At 35.8% G+C, this 23512-nt stretch overlaps 1 pseudogene; it reads right to left on the bottom strand.

Moving 5' to 3' along the window:
- Nucleotides 1-23512, bottom strand: part of LOC133091863 (tubulin beta chain-like) — a 148817-nt pseudogene that overhangs the window by 75409 nt on the left and 49896 nt on the right.

The raw sequence follows: 23512 nt of genomic DNA, 5'->3' as shown, positions 1-23512 counted from the left end.
AAATGTTCTGGGTTGGCAGAAATGGCTCCTTTCTTTTTTGCCAGAGGAATGCAGTCTCTCATTACCTGACCATGAAAAGCTCTCAACTGAGAAAGATGTTTTGCATGGTTATGCTTAACCTCTTCCAGATCTTCCACTGTCTCCCTTCATTGTTTCTACATCAATAGCAAGAGCCAAACCTCAGCATCATAGAGCCTAAGGGACTGTCCCTGCTGTGAAAAGAAAAAGTATTCACCAAGGAGCTGAGAAATGTGGTTAGCATACACTGGCAGCAATTGCAAGATAATGCCTGAGTGTGCATCTTGACGGGGCTGGACCAGTGAAGGAAGGATAAGTGAATGGAAGGGGAAGTTTGTCAATATGGGGGAATTCTCTCAGGACTCAAAATTTAACATATTGGCAAGGATGCCTGAAATCATATGTATCTGGAACAGCTATGGTTTATAGTAAATGAGTTAGAGCTGTCATAACTGTCTTGACAAAGTACAGATTTTCAGCTCAAATGGCTCTGAAATGTAGGCATGTTGGAATGAATGTTATCTAAGACCTGAGAACCTGGTGACTGAAAATGATTCCCAGAATGACCCAGAAAGCACTCCTTCACACACACAGAGATAAGAAATGTACTAGTGAGGGAGGCATTGGCATATCTGAGAAAGTTAGTGGCGGCTGTCCTTTGTGAGCAAGGAGTGATGGGAAGACACTCAGCTTTGATTTGTCTACCTAACGTCAGTGGAGAGGTCAGGATTCTTGAATAGCAGACATAGGGTGTCAACATATAACCATTAGGTGCACGATGACTGGCAATCCATACTCACTTTAACCATAGGCATCACTGACGGTGGCAAGAGAACAGGTTGTTTCTGCCTAGAAGCAAAATAGGTGGGCAGTCAATTAAGTTGTTGCTTGACATAAGTAACCAGAAAATATCAAGAGTGAATGATTGGTAAACAAAAGAAGGCTGATGTTAAATGTCACAGTGAACAATCACAATACATTGAAAGTTTTCCAGACTTGAGATATTTCTCAGCCTAGAGTACATTGATTAAACTGGAGGCCAGGTACTCTTGAGGAAGTATAAAATGTCACAGCAAGTATGTACAATCACTATTTTTCTCTCAAAGGGACTTGAGCCCATTTATGAGAGTAGCTATCCATTGGGAAAGGAAAATATACAGAATTTCATGGACTGCTTGATGCAGGATATTAGTTGACATTAATTTCATGGGGATCAAAATAACACAATGCTCTTTCCCTATAAAGCCCAGGTGACAGAGTCAATGCTGAAACTCATCTCATCATAGGTCCAATGGTCTACTGAATAATTCTAAAACTATTTCCCCACACCTGATTTTATCATAAGAATAAATAGACAGCAATGGAATCCTCACATGGGTTCTCTGACCTGTGAAGTCATTCACATTATAATTAAAGAAAAAGACCAAGTGAACATTTCTGAAACTGTACCTCTTCCTCCACCCCAGACTGGGACAAAATAATAAATCAGAAACAATATCTTATTCCATTTGAAATGGCAAAGATCAGAGCCATGTTCAAAGAATTAAAGGATGTAAAAGTGCTAGTCACCATCACATCACTATTTAATTTATAGCTTTGATGTATACAGAAACAAGAAGAATCATAGGCAGATAACATGGACCTAAATTTAACCAGTGATAATTCCAGTCTCAGTTGCTGTCCAAAGTTAGTATACTTTTTTTTTTAATAAAATAAAAATGATTAACTCAGACTCTGGAATTTTCTGCTAATCTAATAACAGGGTTCTTTTTGATTTCCATGAGAAAGGATAATCAGAAAGAGCATTTGCCTGAGAGGCACAGCAGTGTATATTCACACTATTTCCCCAGGTTAAGGTCACTTTTCTGCTCTGCCACATTATCAAGTTGGGTAGTTGCAACCTAGCCCTTACTGCCCAAAGTATACTATTTGGACCTATTCAAAGAAAGCTTTTGCCCTTGTCTAGTGTATGCTGGCACATCCCTTCTAATGTAATGAAAAATTATTTCATCTTGCACATCCTACCACTGAAAAGAGCACGAAACTCTCTAAGCCTCTTTGCCTTTTGAAGGTAATATATAAATCACTTAGTCATACTACTACAACCCACTTATCAGGTGAATCATAAAGCTTCAAATTTTAAATGGGCCTGAGCAAGAGAGTGTTCTGTAGGACATTCAGACTGATGTTCAAATGACTGCAATTTAGTTCATAGGACCCAGAAGATGTCAGAACATAAAAGGAATAAAAGATAGGATAGTGTGTGGACTCCCTGGCCAGTCTAAATAGGAGCTTTGCAGGGGATGAATACACCCTGGGGTGTGATTCAGAGTCATGCTGCTGTAACAAGGAATCATTCATCACTTGAAAATCAGCTCTTGAGATGCTTTTGGGTCCTAGTAGACACTCTATCTGACCTTCACACATCATTTGACGGTGTCCAGAGTTGGGTATCTTGAACTGTACATTGTAAGATCCACCACCTCAAAAGCTTGAGTATGAACAACAACAATCTCATAAAATGGAATTAGTACGCTCAGGGTAGGAAGCAAGCAGGTGCAGAGGAATAATTAATTTTCAGAAATAAGAAGCTCGCACCTCAGGACGTGCATCCTTATTACCTAATGCCTCTCTTCTAGCTAATCCCTATAGGCTTCTGGAGAATTTCTTGCAACCAGAGGAGAAAAACCTGAGACTGGGTCTCAGTATGCTGAAGTGAACTGAGAAGAGACTGCTGCTCTGCTACTTAGTGGGGAATCCAAAAGGCAGAATGAGGGGAAATCTTTCCACCTTTCAGCTGGCCACCAACCTGATACGGAAGGAGAAGTGGTTAAAGATAAGGAGATAAGCAGAGTATATATATTGATTCCTGAATAGTAGGAAATTGCCTGATTGGATTGTCAGGTCCCTGAAAGTAAAGAGGCCTGGAAGGAGGTTTGATGATGGGCCCACGGAAATTAGGACAAAATGTGTAGATGCTTGTGTCTCTTATCAGTGCCCATCAGGCATGAAATTTCAGCTGTGATAGTAGCTGAATCAACTTTCCTGCTGGGGAGACATGCTAAGTCCACCATGTCCCACAGGAGCAGAATCGACGGCTGAGCCTTTGATATGATTGCCTCGGTATCAAGTTGATTTTATTAGACCCCTTCTATCCTCGAGAGAGCAGTCCATCATCTTTTCTGGGATTGATATACGTTCCGGATTAAGGTTTGTCTTCTTTCCCGTCATGGGAGCAGCGCTTTGTGAAGCTTTTAGAGTACCTGATTTACTGACATGATTGTTACCTAAGAACACTTTGGATAAAGATATTACTTCATAACAAAGAAGATGTGACAATTGCCGTATTTCATCAGGATCTATTTTTCCATTTAAACATCAGAACATTTTTCTCTTACTAGTTTATCTGGAAGATGGAAGTCTGAAAGAATGTTCTAATGGACTCTTAAATAAGCTAAGGCTTAGTGGTGACACTTTGCATGAATGAGCAGCCTATGTGTGTGTGTGTGTGTGTATACATACACACACACACACACACACACACACACATACAGTGGTCATTATATGTTTCTTAATTCCAACAACTAAAATATACTGGTCCAGAAAAAAATTTTAAATGTAGAACTATGTGTCGCCCCTCTAACCATTAATGCCAGTGATCTATTTGGAAATTTGCACTGGAAAAGGGTTTCCTGAATTAGAGACTCTGGTCCTTAAGTGATAGCTGCTACAACTAGGCAATAGCAGTGGCGTACCAACCAAGCGTGGAATGGAAGGTGGAGGGAGATGTGGTGTAAGTGTGCGTTCCAGACAGGGATGAGTATTTTATCATTGAAGCTGTTAGTGGTTAGTTGCTGGTGCATGTTGATTCAAAAACAACCACCACAATGTAAACAGCTCATTATTGTTTCTGAATTCTATACAAAGCACACTCTTTTTGTCTGAACCTATGAAAGAATGCTGCCATCTTTGATATACCTCTGGTCAACAGTAAAGTTTCTACTAAACCTGAAGCTATAACTGTCACCTAATCATTTTGCAATCTTTATGCCTCTGGACCGGCAAGCAATGAAGCAAGTTACTATAGAGGCAGTAATAATTAACTGAGAGCTTCATAAGGAGATAGAGATTGATTCTTCATGACCAGGGCTGGAAGAATTACATCTAAAACTCAAGGCACTCACTAAGTAGATGTCTCCTATTGTTTCTTGCTCAATATTAATCATTAACAGACAAACACAGAAACCATGTCCTCACAAGGGCACAATAGCCAGAGGCTAAACTCTTCTGGAATGAAAGTATGAGTTACTACATGAGAAGAGCATCCTGCACTAGACCAAACACTGGCTGGTTGTGAGGGGAAATCTAGAACGTGTAGTAGAGGAGGGAGGTGATGGTTTTTATAAATTCTAGTTTAGGAACCAACTAGAGCAATGATGTCTAGAGGTATAGCTTTTCTCTCTAATTCTTCTTTGGCAAGTTTTTTTTTTTTTTTAATTAAGAGATTCTGACTGACTACTGCCTTGATAAGTTAATGACAGAACAGACGCTATTGTGGAGGCATGGGTGGGTCTGAGTTATGCGATGAAGGAGTGTAAAAGGCAACAGCACAACTTAGCAGTCACATATATGCTGTTCTCAATGCAATCATCTGAGACCTTATAAGAACTACTCACCTTGCTACAGGAGCATGTTCAGCCACATGAGTCATAATGCTTGAGAGAAGCCCCCAACATAATGGCCGGTGAAAATTGGTACCAAACTTCCTCACTGTGATAGGCAGATTAACCCCCCACGTCCATCCCAAGACTTCCATATCCTAATCCCTGGAAACTTTTGATATAGTGTTACTTTTCAGGGAGAAATTGCAACTGAAATTAAGGTTTCTGATCAGCTGACCTTAAAGAGATTATCTTGGATTAACGAGGTCAGCCAGTGTAATGGTAAGGGCCCTTTAAAAATGGAAGAGAGAGGCAGAGAAGTGAGTGATGGAAGAAAGACCAAACATTACTGCTGCTTTGAGGATGGAAGGACACAGCAGAGGAATGAAGACAGCTTCAGAAGCTGGGAAAAGGCAATGAACACATCTCCCCCAAGGCCTCCAGAATCAGGAACACGGCCCTGCCAGTATCTTGGTTATGTGAAACTCATTTGGGCATGTGACCTCCAGAACTGTAAGATAATAATTTTGTGTTGTATAAAGATGTTGTGTTTGTGGTAATATGTTATGGGAGTGTTAGGAAACCAACATACACTCCCTTTTTGTAGGAAAAGTCTGATGCTGACAAATATCTCCCATTGGTACCATTGAGTAAATTTGTCATTTCCTCACTCTCTCTGGCTCCTTCCCCACACATTCTATTTCAGCTCTGCACTATTGATATTTCCCAAGATAACCTGCCAATAAAATAATTGCTCCTAAGTCCATGCCTCAGGTGCTCTTCTGGGACAATTCACCCTAAAACAGGAGTTATTCTTTTCCTATCATCAATGGAAATATTGATGTTGTCTCACCCTAAGCTTGATGCTGACTTTGTGGTTTGGAACCTCAGGTGTTTTTTGAGTCTTTGAACCTCAGATGTTCTTACTGAAACAAATTGCTACCATAACCTGGGTGTTGTAAGTGAGAGACCCCAGTCTGTGGATTTGGCTGAGTTGGCAATCCTTGCTCTGAGGTACAAATAGCTGAATACACTTTAAACTAATATAAGTGGGGAATCAAACTGTGTGTCTACCAAGGTTACAGCAATAGCAGACTTGAAAGGTAAAATGTATAAATATTCTGTCAGCTATTTATTGCATCCTGTAGTGAGATCCTCTGTGTGTATGTGTGTGTGTCTGTACATTTAGTTGCAAAATGAACGAACCTCAGGCCTTTTCAGCAATGTTCCATAATTTTTCAAATTCTAAGAAAAGTTTAGGCATCTCTAAACATATATATAGAAGGTAAACCACACAATAGGTAGAGACTCTTGAAGAGTTATTTTTCTGTTTCCAGCTCATCTCTGGTCATGAAGTATAGTATATACGAGGAAACTTCCCAGAGAGTAAACTTAGAGAAAATAAAAGAAAATGCTCAGAGAGATACAGCAGTGATCACTGTGTTGCTTCCAATTTATTATTCTTTTTTCCAAATGGGTCTGTTCATTTGAGTCATTGTGTTCACTTTCCAACAGAATGAATGGAGTATGTTGCTGGGGGAGAGTGGTTACACCTGCTATTATTCATTGGCTGTTGTGTCCAGATTTATCTATTGATAAATCTGTCTATATTATCATCATCATCACCATCATCACCTATCATTTTTTTTTCTGGAAAATCCCTGAAATATGTGATTTTCTACATTCAGCCTGAGATGTAGGCTAATCTGGGTATCATTTCATTTCCATTTTTAATTTTCATTGTTTCTGTAATAAGTGATGAATATGTCAATAATAAAAAGGAAAGATTTGAAGAGAGAATGGGACAAGAATAATTAGTTTCCTTTAAGCCTCATTTAGCTTATAGTATTTATCAACTTTAGGAATAATATATCATCAACTCTAGACTAACATGCCAGAGAAGGGCAAGAGATTTTTGTTGATATCATCTGAAAGAATTTTTGATTTTTGAAAAAATGTACAATAATGATTGAAATTTAATTTTTCTTCATGTCTTGTGGGCATGTTTTACATTAGTTCCTAATAATGACTAAAACTTTTCTTTCAGAAAATTGAAAAACAATAACGTAATCCATTAAATGATAAATTTAAAACTCTGGAAGATAAATGCATCATTCTTTAATGTATGCCACTGTTTATAATATATTTATATAAAATACATATTAGTTATATATAAAATATAATTAATTAGTTAATATTATATATTTTCACATTGTTGGCCATTGACTTGAATACTCTACATGACATAAAAATGGGGTTTTGTAAATGATCCATTTGTTTATCAAGATTCTACTTGTTACTTTTTTTTTGGTTTAAAAAAATTGTTTAAAGGAAAATTGTTTCACTTTACTGTGTTGCTCAATTAATTAGCTCTTTGCTAAAAAAGAAATCTCATGAAAAAATAGAATATTAAATCAAATCATTGTCCTAAATTAGAAATAGATCCTAGAAAATAATCAGTGTGATCTGGAAACAAGAAGACAGGTTTATTGTTTTCAGGGTTTATTAAACTGGGGATACATAGCCTTTGGCAAAGGCTATGTATACAGTGGAATACTACTCAGCCATAAAAAGAAATGAAATTGAGTTGCTTGTAGTGAGGTGGATGGACCTCGAGTCTGTCATACAGAGTGAAGTAAGTCAGAAAGAGAAAAACAAATACCGTATGCTAACATATATATATATGGAATCTAAAAAAAAAAAAAAATTGTACTGATGAACCTACTGACAGAGCAGGAATAAAGACGTAGATGTAGAGAATGGACTTGAGGACACGGGGTGGGAGGGGGAAGCTGTGGTGAAGTGAGAGAGTAGCATGGACATATATACACTACCGAATGCAAAATGGATAGCTAGTGGGAAGCAGCAGCATTGCACAGGGAGATCAGTTTGGTGCTTTGTGATGGGTAGGATAGGGAGGGTGGGAGGGAGGCTCAAGAGGGAGAGGATATGGGGATATATGTGTGCATATGGCTGATTCACTTTATTGTACAACAGAAATGAACACAGCATTGTAAAGCAATTATACTCCAATAAATATGTATTAAAAAAAATAAGATTATCCTTGGTCATCCACCTGGATCCAGTGTAATCATCAGAGACTTTAAAACCAGTAGAAGGAGGCAGAAGAAGAGCATCAGGTTAGAGTGATCTGTTATGAGAAGAATATAACCCACTGTTTTGGGTTTGAATATGGAGCAAAGAAGGCATAAACTAAGGATGTGGGCTGCCTCCACCAGTTGGAAAGGCAAGGAAATAGATTGTCCTTTAGTCTCCACAAAGGAACATGATCTTGCCAACACATTGCTTTTTAGCCCAGTGAGACTGTGTCAGATCTCTACCTACAGAACTATAAGATAATACATTTGTATTGGTTAAGCTGCTAAATTTGAGGTAATCTTTTATAGTAGCAATAGGAAAGTAGTAATCATCCTCAACAGTTATGCCATGTTCTATATAATGACTGTAGCTATTTCTGCAGCAGAAAATAGCTGTCAAGCAGAGAGTTTTGGGTGATCCCAGTTAAAAACAAACAAACAAACAAAAACATAGATAGGTGTGACAGCAGTGTCTGCTATAAGAATGTCTGCAATTTCTTTTATAAGGTAGCATTATTTTGTAATAACGGCCAAAAATATTGAGCAGGGGAAAATATTTTTAAATGTAAAATAAAAGGCAGAGAAATTGAAATTAAGAAATCAACTGTCTGGAACATTTATTTAAATTGCATTTCTAAAAAGGACATACCAGAAGAATGAATGAATATCTAAACTTTTTGCAAACCAGGGAACTTTTAATTTAGAAGACATGATTGTAATACATAAAAAATTATGTATTAAGTGTAATCAAATGCATCTTAATGTTACCAAAGGCATATAAGCATCAGCCTTTTGAATATGTTTTCATACTTCTGAAGCTTTTAGGAATACTTTATGACAAGGCAAACTTTATTACATCGGTATGATGGGACTTAAGTTTTAATTTGCCTTTTAATCTTCTCTCTTGATAAATTGCTTTTAGCAAATGTAAAATTAATAAACACTGATTTCTGAGCTTTTTATTTAGAAAACATTTAAAAAAAAGAAAAAGAAAAGGTAAATTCATTTTTATTTGCAGGTGATATATTTGCTTGCCTGAAAAACTAAACCACAGAAACTGATATTTTTGGCTAATTATGAAATGAGATCATTTAGCACAAAAATAGAGTATGAAAATAAGTAACTAATAACAAGCTGTTAGAAGATAAAATGATGGATGTGCCTGCATTAGTTTTCTATTGAAGCATAAAAAATTAACAAGAATTGAGTGGCTTATAACAGCACTAATGTATTAGTATACAGTTCTGTTCGTCAGTCCGGCACAGCATGATTCGGTTCTTTGCTCGCACAGAAATCAAGCTGTCAGCTTGATGCCTTCTTATTTGAAGCTCAAGATCCTTATCCAAGCTCATGCCTGTTATTAGCAGAGTTTGTTCCTTGAGGTTGTCCCATTGAAGTCTCTGTTGCTTTGCTGGCTGTAGGCCCAGGACCACTCTCAGTCCCTAGGGATGACCCTCGGGATATTACCCGATGACCCTGTTCATCTTCCATCTTCAAGCCAGCAACAGAATGTCAAATCCTTCTGGTGTTTCCCATATCTGTCTTTCTCTCCTATGACCACCAGGAGGAAACTCTGCTTTTAAAGGGCTCATCTGATAAACCAGGTCTACCCAGGATCATCTCCCTTTAGCCAAATAATGTCATATAGTCATGGTAGGTATAATCATTTGAATCATCAAATTCACAGCTTCCACAAAAATGTAGAAAGGATTACACAAGTAGAAGATAACTGTGGATCATCTTCGAATTATGCCTACCACAATGTTTTTTCATAATAGAATAAATGTTAAAATATCTAATAAAACTAAGACATTTGTAATAGAGGTATAAAGAGACTTTAAAATGTGACTCTGTGGAACAGAAGGGATATTTAAACGAAAAGAGAAGATTCTACCATATTGCTGGGAAAAGATAAAGACCTACAAAAATAAGTGAAGTCTCTGAAATTAGTCTATACATTAAGAAATTAAAAAAAAAACTCACACTTTTTCCCACTTAAAGGGGAAGTAGACTAGTTGATTTTAAAGTTTATAAATAAAATGCGAAGTAGAAATAAGAAAAAATACAACAAAAATAGTAATAATAGATGATGTAGGAATGACACTTGCTAGGTAATAAATATCATCTAATACTACTGAAATAATTAAAGCAACATGGTGTTACCATAACATGAAAAAGAAATTAAAAAAGAAGGGGTAAGTAGCATTTCATACCCATGAGGTATAAGTGGAAATTTTTTAAAATAGTGTTAATTACTGATTAGTCTTCTGGGAAAATAAGTTGAGCCATAACTCCCACCTTTTACTAAAATTATTTCCAGGTATATCAAAGATATAAATGTCCAAAAAAGAAATGATAATCTTATACAATTTCTTAGTAATCTTGGGATGGAAAAGACTTTCAAATATATGTTATAAATTGCAAACATACACACACAAAGATATAAAACAAAGGATGGTAACTTTAAATAAATCAAAATTTTAAAACTTTCATGAAGAAAAAATGCATATACAAAATGAAGAAACAAATACAAAACTTGTGAAAACTTGCAACTTATAACAAAGGACTGATTTCCACAACCAGTTAAAAAATAAGAAAAAAATAATAATAAAGATTAACAATCCAAAGAAATTTGACAAAGGATGTGAAGTTAGCTCACAAACCAAGAAATTGAAATGAAAATTCAATGTTATTTAGAATAAGAAAAAATGTAGATTAGTATTTTTTGTCCTTTAGTTTATTATGTATTTAAAAAAATTTTTAATTTTATATTGGAGTATAGTTGATTTACAATATTGTGTTGACTTCAGGCATACAGCAGAGTGATTCAGTCATACATATACATGTATCTGTTCTTTTTCAAATTCTTTTCCCATTTAGGTTATCACAGAATATTGAGCAGAGTTTTCTGTGCTATACAGTAGGTCGTTGTTGGTTATCTATTTTAAATATAGCAGTGTGTACATGTCAACCCCAAACTCCTAATCTATCCTTCCCCTCACTCATCCCCCCTGGTAACTTTAAGTTCGTTCTCTAAGTCTGTGAGTCTGTTTCTGTTTTGTAAATAAGTTCATTTGTATCATTATTTCTAGATTCCACATATAAGCGATATCATATGATACTTGCCATTCTCTGTCTGACTTACTTCACTTAGTATGATAATCACCTGGTCCATCCATGTTGCTGCAAACAACATTATTTCATTTGTTTTAATGGCTGAGTAATGTTCCACTGTATATGTGTACCACATCCTCTTTCTCCATTCATCTGTTGACGGACATTTAGGTTGCTTCCATGTCTTGGCTACTGTAAACAGTGCTGCAATGAATATTGGGGTGCATGTATCCTTTCGAACCATGTTTTTCTCCAGAGATACGCCCAGGAGTGGGATTGCTGGGTCATATGATAGCTCTATTTTTAGTTTCTTAAGGACCCTCCATACTGTTCTCCACAGTGGCTGTATCAATTTACATTCCCACCAAGAGTGTAAGAGGGTTCCCTTTTCTCCACACCCTCTCCAGAATTTATTGTTTGTAGACTTTTTGATGATGGCCATTCTCACTGCTATGAGGTGACATCTCATTGTAGTTTGATTCTCATTTCTCTAATAATTAGCCACGTAGATTAGTTTTTAATCCCTCAGGTGATCCAAGTTTCCAAAGGTGGATAACACACTATGTCAGGAGATCTGGGGGGGAATCAATATTTTCATACACTGTTGGTAGAAAAGTAAATTAGTACAATCACTGTGGTGACAATTTTGCATTTGTGAGTGTGTGTGTACATACACATATATACTTATATTTGCAACGGTACAAAAAACCGAACAAAACATATACATGGTTATTTATTGCATCATTATATATAGTGGTAAAAGATTAGATCAATTCAACCAGATTTTTCTGGAGGATTAGTTATATAAATCATAAAGTCATTAAACAAAAGAGACAGTCCTTTTAATATGGAGGAATTTCCAAGATACATTTTTTGGTGAAATAATTAAGTAGAAAAGGGTGAGGAATATGCTACTACTTGTGTAGTAAATAAAGGAATTTTAAACATATTGTCTTGTGTATGCATAGAATATTTCTGGAAGCACACAGGCACCCTTAACAATTTCCACCTCTGCAGTGGTAAATTGACTCTGTTCATCTTCAGAGTCAGGAATAGAAAAATATTTACTTTGTACCCTGATACCATTTTTTACCCTTTAAATTTTTATCCCTGTGTATATACTACTTTATAAGTATGGAACATTTAAACATAAATTAATAGAAAATACAACAAATCTGACTTAGACAAAATGGCATAGTTAAATAACAGTAAGTTACCAGTAGTCTGCTCCCTGTTTCTACTCGACTACCACTCACACGTAACATCAGAACCCATGTGATGCTGTCCTACATTGCGATGGAGTCATGTTCAGGTGCTATACAGTGGTAACAACAATTTGTGGCAGAATGCCAAAAAGATACACATCTAAATTTGTCTTTTAAAGAAAGAATACAACTCTGTCTCAAAAGTCTCAGCAAACATCTCAATTTCTCATGGTCTTTGCTTAGAAAACATGCCTGTTTGGATCTCTCTACACTGAGTGGTTAGGACCCATTACTGCCCTCCAGGGTAACAGCAGGATGGGGAAAAGCATGCAGATCAAATGGGTGGTTTCCCAAAGGCAATTCTGGAAACTCTTTAACCAAAATTAGTTTAGGATATTAGCAATTTATTGTTAACACATTTATATAGGACGTACAGTTTTGAGAAATAATGGTATTTATAAAGAAATGTTTGAAAAATATTCAGTAAACATCTACATTGTAATTTAACCAGGCCAACAGAGAGCTTAGATTTTGTCATTTATGATTGCCCTTTGGAAATGTTTTTACGGAACATGAGTCTCATTAACATTTTTTTGAGGGAAGTTAGAAGAAAAACTTCGATGTTTACTATAATCCTGCTTTTAAAGGCATTGCTAATTACAGTGGTGTCATTTTTACAGGGAACTTTGGGATAAAATTAATTTTTCACCTTAAGATGAGCAATTGGTTTGTTTCTATTTTGTTGTTATTGTGCAATATCAATCTACTTAATTCCTCATTTCATTTTAATTTCCAAAGCTTACAGCCAGATCTATGGCCCATTGTTTGTTTATACTGGACTTATACATTTTTGTGGTCCTAATTGATTCCCCATTTTAAATCCCTACTCCTCTTTTTATGATCACCTTATGTTCCCTACATTTTTCTCATATTTTATGATCAACTTTATAGGGGAAAGCAGGATGGAAGAACACAGTTAAAAGTATAGGCTGTTTGAAATCCAAGATATTTTGTTGAATTTGGGCTTAGTTTAGGCTATATTTTGATACATATATCATTCTGGGACACATCGTCTTCCATCATAACTCAGAGGCTGACTAATTACTCCTGGTCTCTGTGACTAACTCAAGATAATGGCATGCCAATTTAGTAAGAGCATATGTTTTCTCACGAATCTAAGTATTTTAAAAGCCCTACAGTGTGTTATTTCCCTAAGAATTTTTACAAAAGACAAAAGCTAAAAATAATGAAAAAGCCAAGGCCTTCAAACTTATTTCCAAACTAACATTATTTGCTTCTCACAGATTTGGCATTATATGAGATTTATAAAAATGTGCTTTCAGGACGGAGTTTGCCATCAAAAGAGAGGAACTTACCGAGGGGACGGAAAGAAACTTGAAAGTAGAGGACACACGCGGGAGGGGTACATGAGAAGAAGGAAATTTTTTTTAAATAGAAACCTAATAGTTAAAAAAAAAAGAAAAAAAAGTAATAAATATATACGTATATAACCCCCACACACACAATGGAAATTTCAATTTGAATGTTTCAGTAGGTATCATAAAATCAGGTTTGTAAAGTAACAGAAGTTAAAGTATTTCAGTACAAATTATAAAAACCCCATCTTATTTCCACAAATAGTGGTGATAAACTGGCATATAATTGCACATATTCATGTTTAATTAGCTGTCAAAAACACGTATGGCTGCATTTATCCAATTCACAAGTGTAAAGACAAAGCATATGAAAGATATCGCACACCACACTTGTAGATCCATGCTGTGCCTGCTTTTGCCATTTAATATTCAGGTTCTTGATAATGAAACTAAAATGTACAATGCTTATTACGGCTTTGTTCCTAAACATAAATAACATACAACATTGTAATCGCTAGTGACTGGAAAAGGGAGAATAATGATCGGGATGGATCAATAATAGATACATTGTTGCTTTTATTTTAAAGAACTTTACTTATTTAATCCTTGGAAAGACAAAGAAAAAGGAGAGAAAGGTAAGGAAAATGAAATGCAGAAAACATAGAACACAGTGAATAAGGGTGAGAGCCTTAAACAGAACTAATATAGTCTTTAGAATTAGTTTACTTGGGTCTTGCATTACTGTTTCTTAAATATTTTCTAAATTGCAGCCTGCAAAATTTGAAATAAATGCAAAAGGACATATTTGTAAACTAAGTGAGAAAAGAGAGTCTTCTCATATGATACTGCATAAGCATTGTAAAATGAAGTGTTACTTATTAAAATATAATCAACTTGAATGATTTAATTATATGCATATTAGAGTTACTTTTTTAAATCCAAGTGTATATGAACTACATGTTTATGTTTATTTAATCACTTAGGCAGCTTTCTCAGTTCATTGACAGTTTCTAATGAAATGTCCTATTTTAAACTATTTCATTATGCTTTTGTTTTTGAGAAACTACTCAAATATAGTGGATATTTTTTGTTGTTTTTGTGGGGTTAATTTTTTTTAACATCTTTTTTGGAGTATAATTGCTTTACATTGTTGTGTTAGTTTCTGCTGCATAACAAAGAGAATCAGCTATACGTATACATATCCGCATATCCCCTCCATCTTGTGTCTCCCTCCCACCCTCCCTATCCCACCCCTCTAGGTGGTCACAAAGCACCGAGCTGACCTCCTGGTGCTATGCGGCTGCTTCCCACTAGCTAGCTATTTTACGTTTGGTAGTATATAGTAGTCCATGCTACTCTCTCATTTCGTCTCAGCTTACCCTTCCCCCTCCCTGTGTCCTTAAGCCCATTCTCTATGTCTTTATTCCTGTCCTGCCCTTAGGTTTTTCACAACCATTTTTCTTTAGATTCCATATATGTGTGTTAGCATACAGTATTTGTCTTTCACTTTCTGACTTACTTCACACTGTATGACAGACTCTAGGTCTATGCACCTCACTACAAATAACTCAAATTTATTTCTTTATTTGGCTGAGTAATATTCCATTGTATACATGTGCCACATCTTCTTTATCCATTCATCTGTCAATGGACACTTAGGTTGCTTCCATGTCCTGGCTATTGTAAGTAGAGCTGCAATGAACATTTTGGTACATGACTCTTTTTGAGTTATGGTTTTCTCAGGGTATATGCCCAGTAGTGGGATTGCTGGGTCGTATGGTAGTTCTCTTTTTAGTTTTTTAAGGAACCTCCATACTGTTCTCCATAGTGGCTGTATCAATTTACATTCCCACCAACAGTGCAACAGGGTTCCCTTTTCTACACAACCTCTCCAGCATTTACTGTTTGTAGATTTTTTGATGATGGCCATTCTGACTGGTCTGAGGTGATACCGCATTGTAGTTTTGATTTGCATTTCTCTAATGATTAGTGATGTTGCCTAACTTCTGGTGATTGCCAGAAATCCCTGGTGTTCCAGGGTTTGTAAAGACATCACTCCAATCTCTGTCTCCATCGTCACATGAGGTTCTTCCTTTTTGTCTATGTTTTTCCTCTATTTTCTTTTAGTATGAAAATACCAATCATTGGATTAGGATCCAACTTAATTCAACATGACCTTGTTAAACTAATTACATCTGCGAATACCTCCAAATAAGGCCATATTCCAAGGTTCCAAATGGACATGGATTTATGGGACAAAATATACAGCCAGTATACATATTTTTTCATTCACCAGTTGATGGAAATGTAGATATTTCCAGCTTTTGGCTATTATGGGTAACACTGTTATGAATATTTGCATGCATGTGGTTATGTAAACATAGTTTTCATTTCCCTTATGTAGAGATCTAGGTGTGGAATTGTTGTGTAGCATAAGAAATTTAAATTTTACTTTAAAATTTTAGGGTATGGAAAGAGCATTTAACTATAAAATGTATCATACTGGCAATATGCTAAGCCCCTATGTGTATTATCTCATTTAATTCCTATGGAAACCACATGCAATGGACTGTTGATTGATAAGAGGCATCAGCCAAGTTCTCTCATTACAGTCCAGCAAAAGAAGAGGCTGAACCATAGGGAGGGAAGCTAAGGCAGAAAGGTCAGGCAACTTTCACAGGCCTGGGCAAGCTGAGATAGAGATTTATATATAAAGCATCAGTGAGAAGGAGGAAGCAAAGTCAGCTCTGACTGAATCAAAGTGAATGTTTCATATTCTCTTTAAAAGACCCAGAGCCCAGAAGTTTATGCTTGCTTCATTTTCAAATAACCTCACATGAATGATTTCCTGCTGATTATGATAGGCTTGAGAAGTACCAGGAGGTTCTTATCATATTAGTCTAAGCTTCCTGGAGACCGGCAGAAAAATTAATGGAAAATTTTTAAAAAGCTGGATTAACTGTACAGTCTGGTGCCACAGGATATAGTCAGGTACCTGATTCATAATACCCTTTGTTTGAACACTTTATGCATGTGCTCCTACTATAAAAAATAATTAGTCTTATGTTATATGATGGCCTTTTATGCTGAAGTTCTAAGATTTCCATTTTCTTGCATAACCTACCTATGATTTCAGCATCATGATTTCTATCTGCATACAATATCTTCATGTTGAAAAGTAGAGAACAAAAGCAAATAAGAACTTTTTATACATTTAATATCAAAAATTCACTGTTTTTTAGGTTTCTCTTATATTAATAAAGTATTTTATTTATTTTATTCTCAAGTTCACTATGCTAAATAGATTGATTAAAGTTACATTTGAATGTCAAGAGATAGATTTCCCGCCTTTTATTAATGGAACAGAGACATGCAGCAAAAAAAAAAAAAAAAAAACACTTAGAAAAACATTTAAAAATTGCAATAATGTCCAGTAGTAGCCTCTTTTTCAAGTTGTCATAGTTTCCCTACAGTCACAAGGGTAACCTTGATTAATCTGATGGAAAAAGTTAAATAATATTTGACTTTAAAATTCTAATTTCATGTTAGCTAGTGTTTAAAAAATCATGTCTGGCTTAACTTTTTTACTCCAATACCTAAAACCTATAAATCTTTTCTTTTCTGTGTTACATTCCTGGCCAGAAAAACCTAGGTGTCCCTCTGATGACAGCATGACCTATACTTGATCTCTGAGCTCCAATACCCTCAGCCTTATCTCTGCTTCTTATTCCCAAAAGGCCTGTGTCGCAAGACCCCAGTGCTTTTTCACTTGGCGCCCATATTTGACTCAGTATCATTTCTCCTCTCAGATTGTGAATTGGTTTTATATTGTAAAATCCCTTTTTCATTCTCTGTACTTATGGATGACTTTTACATGAACCCCCTTTAAATCATTCCACAGAATTCTCCCTCTATTCATATATATTCCTTGAGCCAATATACTACTTGTTAACTGCTAGGACAAGTAATGCCAAAATATAACTCAACATAGGGAATTTCTTACAGATCAGAGTCAATCAATGCTCAATCATGAACAAATATAGGGATTGCTATATGATCTTTATCTTTTGGAAAATTATGTGTAAAAGAACTTCACAAATTGAAATAATCCATTTTTTCATTGGTTGTAAAAATAAATAGAATAGTAATGGTATGTTCCATCAGGCAGAAAATCTACTGAATGAAGTCAATTTGGTTCCACTTCAACACATTCTGGAAAATTACATTACAGACCTGTCAAACACAAATTCCAACCAAAACGTCATGTCTGTACAGTACAAAAGCAACAATCTGAAGGACAAAGTGAACCTTGCCTTACCCTAGAAGCCCCAAGGCCATGCTTCCTGTGATTTAACTGTAGTTTTTCAGGGATGAATAGGCTTTCTTAGTGATTTTAACCTTCTCTGACACAAGGAAGAAATAAATACTTGTACCATGTCATTGATAACTCAGTAGAAAACATAGAGTTGGCAGATTTTACTATTTTCTATAATGGCAATTAAAACTAAATCAAAAGTTCCTTCTCCTCAGCGAAGAAGTAAACTATCTAGAATAACTGATTTCTAAAAGTTGGCTTGAAGGAAGAATGTGTACAAGTTTTTTACTCCACTTTTAAGCATGCCAACCTGACCGTCCCCTTGCCAGACAGCTGCTTCAAACATCTAGGAAGCTTCACAGTAAGCCATGCTTTGCTCTACATTTTCATCCACTGATGGCACAGGCCATCTAGTGTTCCTTACTTCCCCCAAGTACATTATTCCTGTTGGTACAGAACTCATTCCCCCTTTATCGGGCTCCATCATGGATAATCTTTAGGTGCTGACTGTGATGTTTATTTGATTTAGACTCCTGTCTGCTCCTTCCTGCATAAGCTCGCTTTGCATAAGATTGGTTTAAATCACCTAAAACTCACTCAAACTTTCTATACCCAATCTCCTGATTTCTTATTACTTATAAACCCAGATTCATAAGATAATAAAAATAAAATATCTCTGCAGCACTTTAAGGGCAGAGACTTTTTTACACTTTATTCTCTGCTTTATCCCCAGTGTGTAGCAAAGTGCCTGACACATGGATACTTGTCTATAAATATTTGTTTAATAAATGTATTAATCCATTTTCTAGATTTAATTACTGCCTCCACATAAATACATTCCTGCCAAACATGATATGTGCAAAATTTACCCAATAATGTCCAATTCTTGCCTCAGCTACACTTGGCTTGGTTCATAGTAGCCCAACATCATTTGTTATGGACATAGTAGGATAAAATTATTTTCTAAGTGTAAAATACTAGCTTAAAAATCATGAAAGACACTAAAGTTCCAAAACTTTGACCGTAAAACTTAAAATTGAAGAAAATAAAATAAATCACAGAAGAGAAATTCTTGGTGAAGATTCAGGGTATACTTTTAGTAAGAGGTATGAATGTATCTTCTTATAAATTAGCATTTTATCGGAGGGTTTACATTGAGAGGTTAATTTGGAAACAAAAATAGTTCACTTTAGTATTACAGGAACTAAAATCAATGTGAAGTTCTTTTACCTAAAAATTAAATTTCAACTTATCTGGGGATTTAGATATCCATTCTTTCCGTATCCCAATGACATGGATGATCATGTGTTTTATAAAAGGAGGGGATGTTTTTCAGAGAAGAATATAAAAAGGAGGTCTGTGATAATTAACCCTTTATAGTCAAGACCATGCACGCTTGCAGTGCCTTGGAAGTTTTCATGGATAAACACTGGTTTGTCTTAAGTAATATTTTCCTAGCTCACCTTAATGGGATCCTCATTTTATGTGTCTAAGGAGATTTTATGATTTCTCTCTTCAGTGCTGATGACTTTACCTCTTTCATAATTATTCCATATCTGAGAAAGGAAACAGAGTCAAACAAACTAACAAAATGCTTATCAGGGCAGTTTATACTGACTCCCCCTTTCTCCTTCAGAAACCTCGAGACTGGTCTACTTACTCTTATTTGGTCAGTGTCTCCCAAGCTTGCATACGGTTTGAAGTTATGGTTACTTATCTCTCACTTTTCATTTCTCTCTCTTTTTTCTTACCTACAATAAGCATCATTTTTAAAAACTGTGTGTTGATAAAAACAAGTACTGTCAACAATTATTTATATTAATGTTTGTGTGAGTTTCATCCCTGTACTAACTCATTTAGTTTTCATCAGATCAATGTATACTTTCTATCTTACAGAAGAAAACATTGACAATTAGAATAAGAAAGTGACTTTTTTTTCCAAATCACTCACGTAGTAAGAAAAGCTGGACTTGAGTCCACTCAGGCTTTGAACTCTTCTGTCCTTCTGTATACAAGCATTAGCACAGTGCCCAGTGTGAAAGAAGAGATTAAATCCATGGTTGAGTAAATGACTAAATAGATGTATGGTTGAGTAAGTATTTCTGAAGTTGGTACTTTTTTTCAATAAAACATGGTGCATGTCTTTGTATTGCACATATTTGCAGAGATTCATTAAATATGTAAGTGATCAGTTTTGTTACTGTATATTAGAACAGGAAGAGTAAGTAAGTAGAAACTCTGAAAAACAATTTTAACTCAAAAGACTTTGTCATTTTACCACCATTAATCTGTTTACCATATTGACTGATACTTAATGCTGACATTACTAGGTTATTCACTAGTATGCTAAGGAACAACTTTATCGGATGAAATATATGCTCACTATGATTTTATTTTGTTTGATTTATTTATGTTAGTTTTACTTACAATAGCACAAAATAATTTAAAGAAGTACAGGCATACACTGGAAATGTTGCAGGTTTGGTTCCAGAGCACTGCAATAAAATAAAGCCAACAATAAAGTGAGTCACACAAATTTCTTGGGTTCAGTGCATATAAAAGTTATGTTTACACTACTATAGGACAAGTGCAGTCTACAGTCTAACTGCAGTAGTGTTATGTCTGAAAAAGCAATGTAGATATCATCATTTAAAAATACTTTGCTAAAAATGCTAACCATCATCTGAGCTCTCAGTGACTCATAATCTTTTTGCTGGTGGAGCCTGTTGCCTTGATGTTGATGGCTGCTGGCTGATCAGGGTGGTGGTTGCTGAAGGTTGGGATGGTTGTGGTATTTCCTAAAATAAGACAGCTTGGCCCTGTCCTTGGTTATGGCATCCTGGTACGACTAGTACTTGGACAGCAGGTCGTTCAGGCTGCTCTCAGCCTGGGTGACCTTCATCTCATCCAGTCCTCATCTGAGCACCAGTACAGGAAGGCCTTGCTCTCGACATGATTGTGAACTGCTCAGAGATGCGCGTGAACAGCTCCTGGGTGGCCGGGCTGTTGCCAATGAAGGTGGTGGACTTTCTTAGCCCCTGGGGTGGGATGTCATAGACAGCTGCTTTCACATAGTTGGGGATCTACTTGACAAAATAGCTGCTGTTCTTTCTTTCTATTTTATTTTTTTTATTGAAGTATAGTTGGTTTACAATGTTTCAGGTGTATAGAAAAGTGAATCACATATATATATATATAAACATATATATATATACGTATTTATGTATATATTCTTTTTCAGATTCTTTTCCACTATAGGTTATTACAAGACATTAGATATAGTCCCCTGTGCTATACAGTAGGTCCTTGTTGTTTATCTGTTTTATATATAGTACTGAGAATATTCTAATCCCAAATTCCTAATTTATCCCTCACCTTTCTTTCCCCTTGTAAACATAAGTTTGTTTTCTATGTCTGTGGACCTATTTCTGTTTTGTAAAGAGCAGCTCCTGTTCTTGTTTCGGAGTTAGGCACGTGCTCATGCCACCTCCTGCACGGACAAACAGCCTTCGAACTTGGCAGCCACAGTCAGGTAGGACCATAGCGGGGTCGTAGGCGGCCATGATGTTCTTGGAGTGGAACATCTGCTGGGTAAGCCCTGGCACCTTGAAGACCCGGTACTGCTGGCTCCCCTGCTGGTCAGTGGGGTGAAGATGGGCATGAAGAAAGGCAGGCAAGGGAAGAGCCCCCTGTTCACATCCAGCTCACACAGATCAGCATTGAGCTGGCCCGAGGAGCACAGGTGGTGTGGTCAGCTTGAGGGTTCCATAGCAGATGGGCCTTGTTATCAATGCAATAGGTCTCATCTGCGTTTTCTAAGAGCTGGAGGAATGAGAGGGTAAGTTGTAGGGCTCCACCACTGGTGGGACACCTTGCGAGAGGGCTGATCACAGATGACCGTAACAAGTAAGGTTGAAATATTTTGAGAATTACCAAAATCTGACACAGAGACGATGAGCCAATGCTGTTGGAAAAATGGTCAATGCCAAAAACTTTCAATGTGTAAAAAAAAAAACCAAAAACCAAAAAACAACAGTGTCTGTGAAGTACAATAAAGGAGGTATGTAGCATGTATTATATAAGCCAATGGAAGGAGTGAAAAGTGAAAGAATACTATTTATTTGAAATTCTGTAAGTTTTGTAAATGATAATGAATTCAGATTAATTTGCCATTGTCTTTAGAATTATTCTGAGCTTAGAGAGCTCAACTAAATATTGTAGATGATGTCCCGTGGGTGTACAATTTAAATGAACGATGACAAATGTTAGTCATTATTAAGATTATACCTATGGGAAAATTGGCTCTACATAATAGATTACTGAATGAATGTACTTTTTATGTTTTAAATTAAAAAACAATGTTAATGATATATAGTATAATTTTGTTAATGCTCTTCTGCTGGAGTCGGTGCTCTACCTTAACCAGCCAAATATTGATCCCAATGAAACAATAATGTCTAATAACATACATAAATTAGATTATGAGAGGCAAGGTTTAAGATAAAACAGAGTACTGGAAATAGGGAACCCATTTAGGGGACTTAACTGTTACGGAATAAGAACTACTGTTGTGCTGTAAAAATTTAATAGAATCAGATATATGATGTAAGGACGTGAGATCATATTAGACGATCTCTTGAGGACAGCTGTGAGTCTGTAACCACAGGAAAGCAAATAACTATTCTGTAGAATATAAAATAGTGTCCAACCAAAAATGTCTTTTTTCTTTGAGAAAAATAATAAAAAATTCTGGAAAGACTGCGTAGGAGAATGGAATCAGCCTTAAGTAGGAAAACTAGAAAGCAAGGCGTTTGTGCTTAAATGTGTAAGTCAGACACTATTATCAAATGTCTATCTGTTCTGCTTCTGGCAAAGCAATAGGTAAAGAATTAAGACCAGCTGTTAATCCATTAAGGTAAAATTCCACGTACGATCAAATCAGACCGTGCTTTGTTTATTCATATTTGGCATATGACTCTGTTGTTTTATCTGCCGTTTAAGGTAATGAAGTAAGGATATTCTTACCATCAGATTCTGTTACTCCTTATTCCTACAACTGCTATTCTTATGTTCCCCAGAATTCTCTTTATCCTAGTAGGAAATCATGTTACTAGTTAACGGTAGTCTAATCTTTATATTAAATGTTCCTTTTTCAAACTACTGTGTGAGTTCTGTTACTGAATGGACTCAGATTGTTACAAAAATGGACATTCTTTGTTACCAATGAAATCAATACACGAGGCCAGTCTCAGAAGTTTAGCATGATGGAGTTCACCTCACTATAAGTTGTTGGGCTGTTATTCCACAAAAAGTTCTTTCAAATACTAAAACAGCATTAACTACAAAAAGAGTCCTTTATATTGCATTGTTACATTACAAACATCTTCCTAAATTAGATTTACATGTAAATAATATAATAGTATATTTATTATGCAATTTTCACTTATATGAACTTCATTGAGATATGAATTGCCTATGGTAAACTGCCTACATTTAACATTAAAAATGTGATGAGATTTTAAAATTATGTACTTCTATAAATCCACCACCAGAATCAAAATATAAAACATTTCTATGATCCCTAAAAGAACCCTTATTCCTTAATATAGTCCACCATTCCCTCCATCCCCGATCATAAGCAAGTAGTGACTGTTTTTTGATCACTATAGATTAGACGGCATTTTCTAAAATTTTATATATATCTGACTTCTTTCAGTCAGTGTAG

The sequence above is a fragment of the Eubalaena glacialis genome, chromosome 5, assembly GCF_028564815.1.
Source record: "Eubalaena glacialis isolate mEubGla1 chromosome 5, mEubGla1.1.hap2.+ XY, whole genome shotgun sequence".
NCBI lineage: Eukaryota > Metazoa > Chordata > Mammalia > Artiodactyla > Balaenidae > Eubalaena > Eubalaena glacialis.
This window is presented reverse-complemented; position numbering and strand designations above follow the sequence as displayed.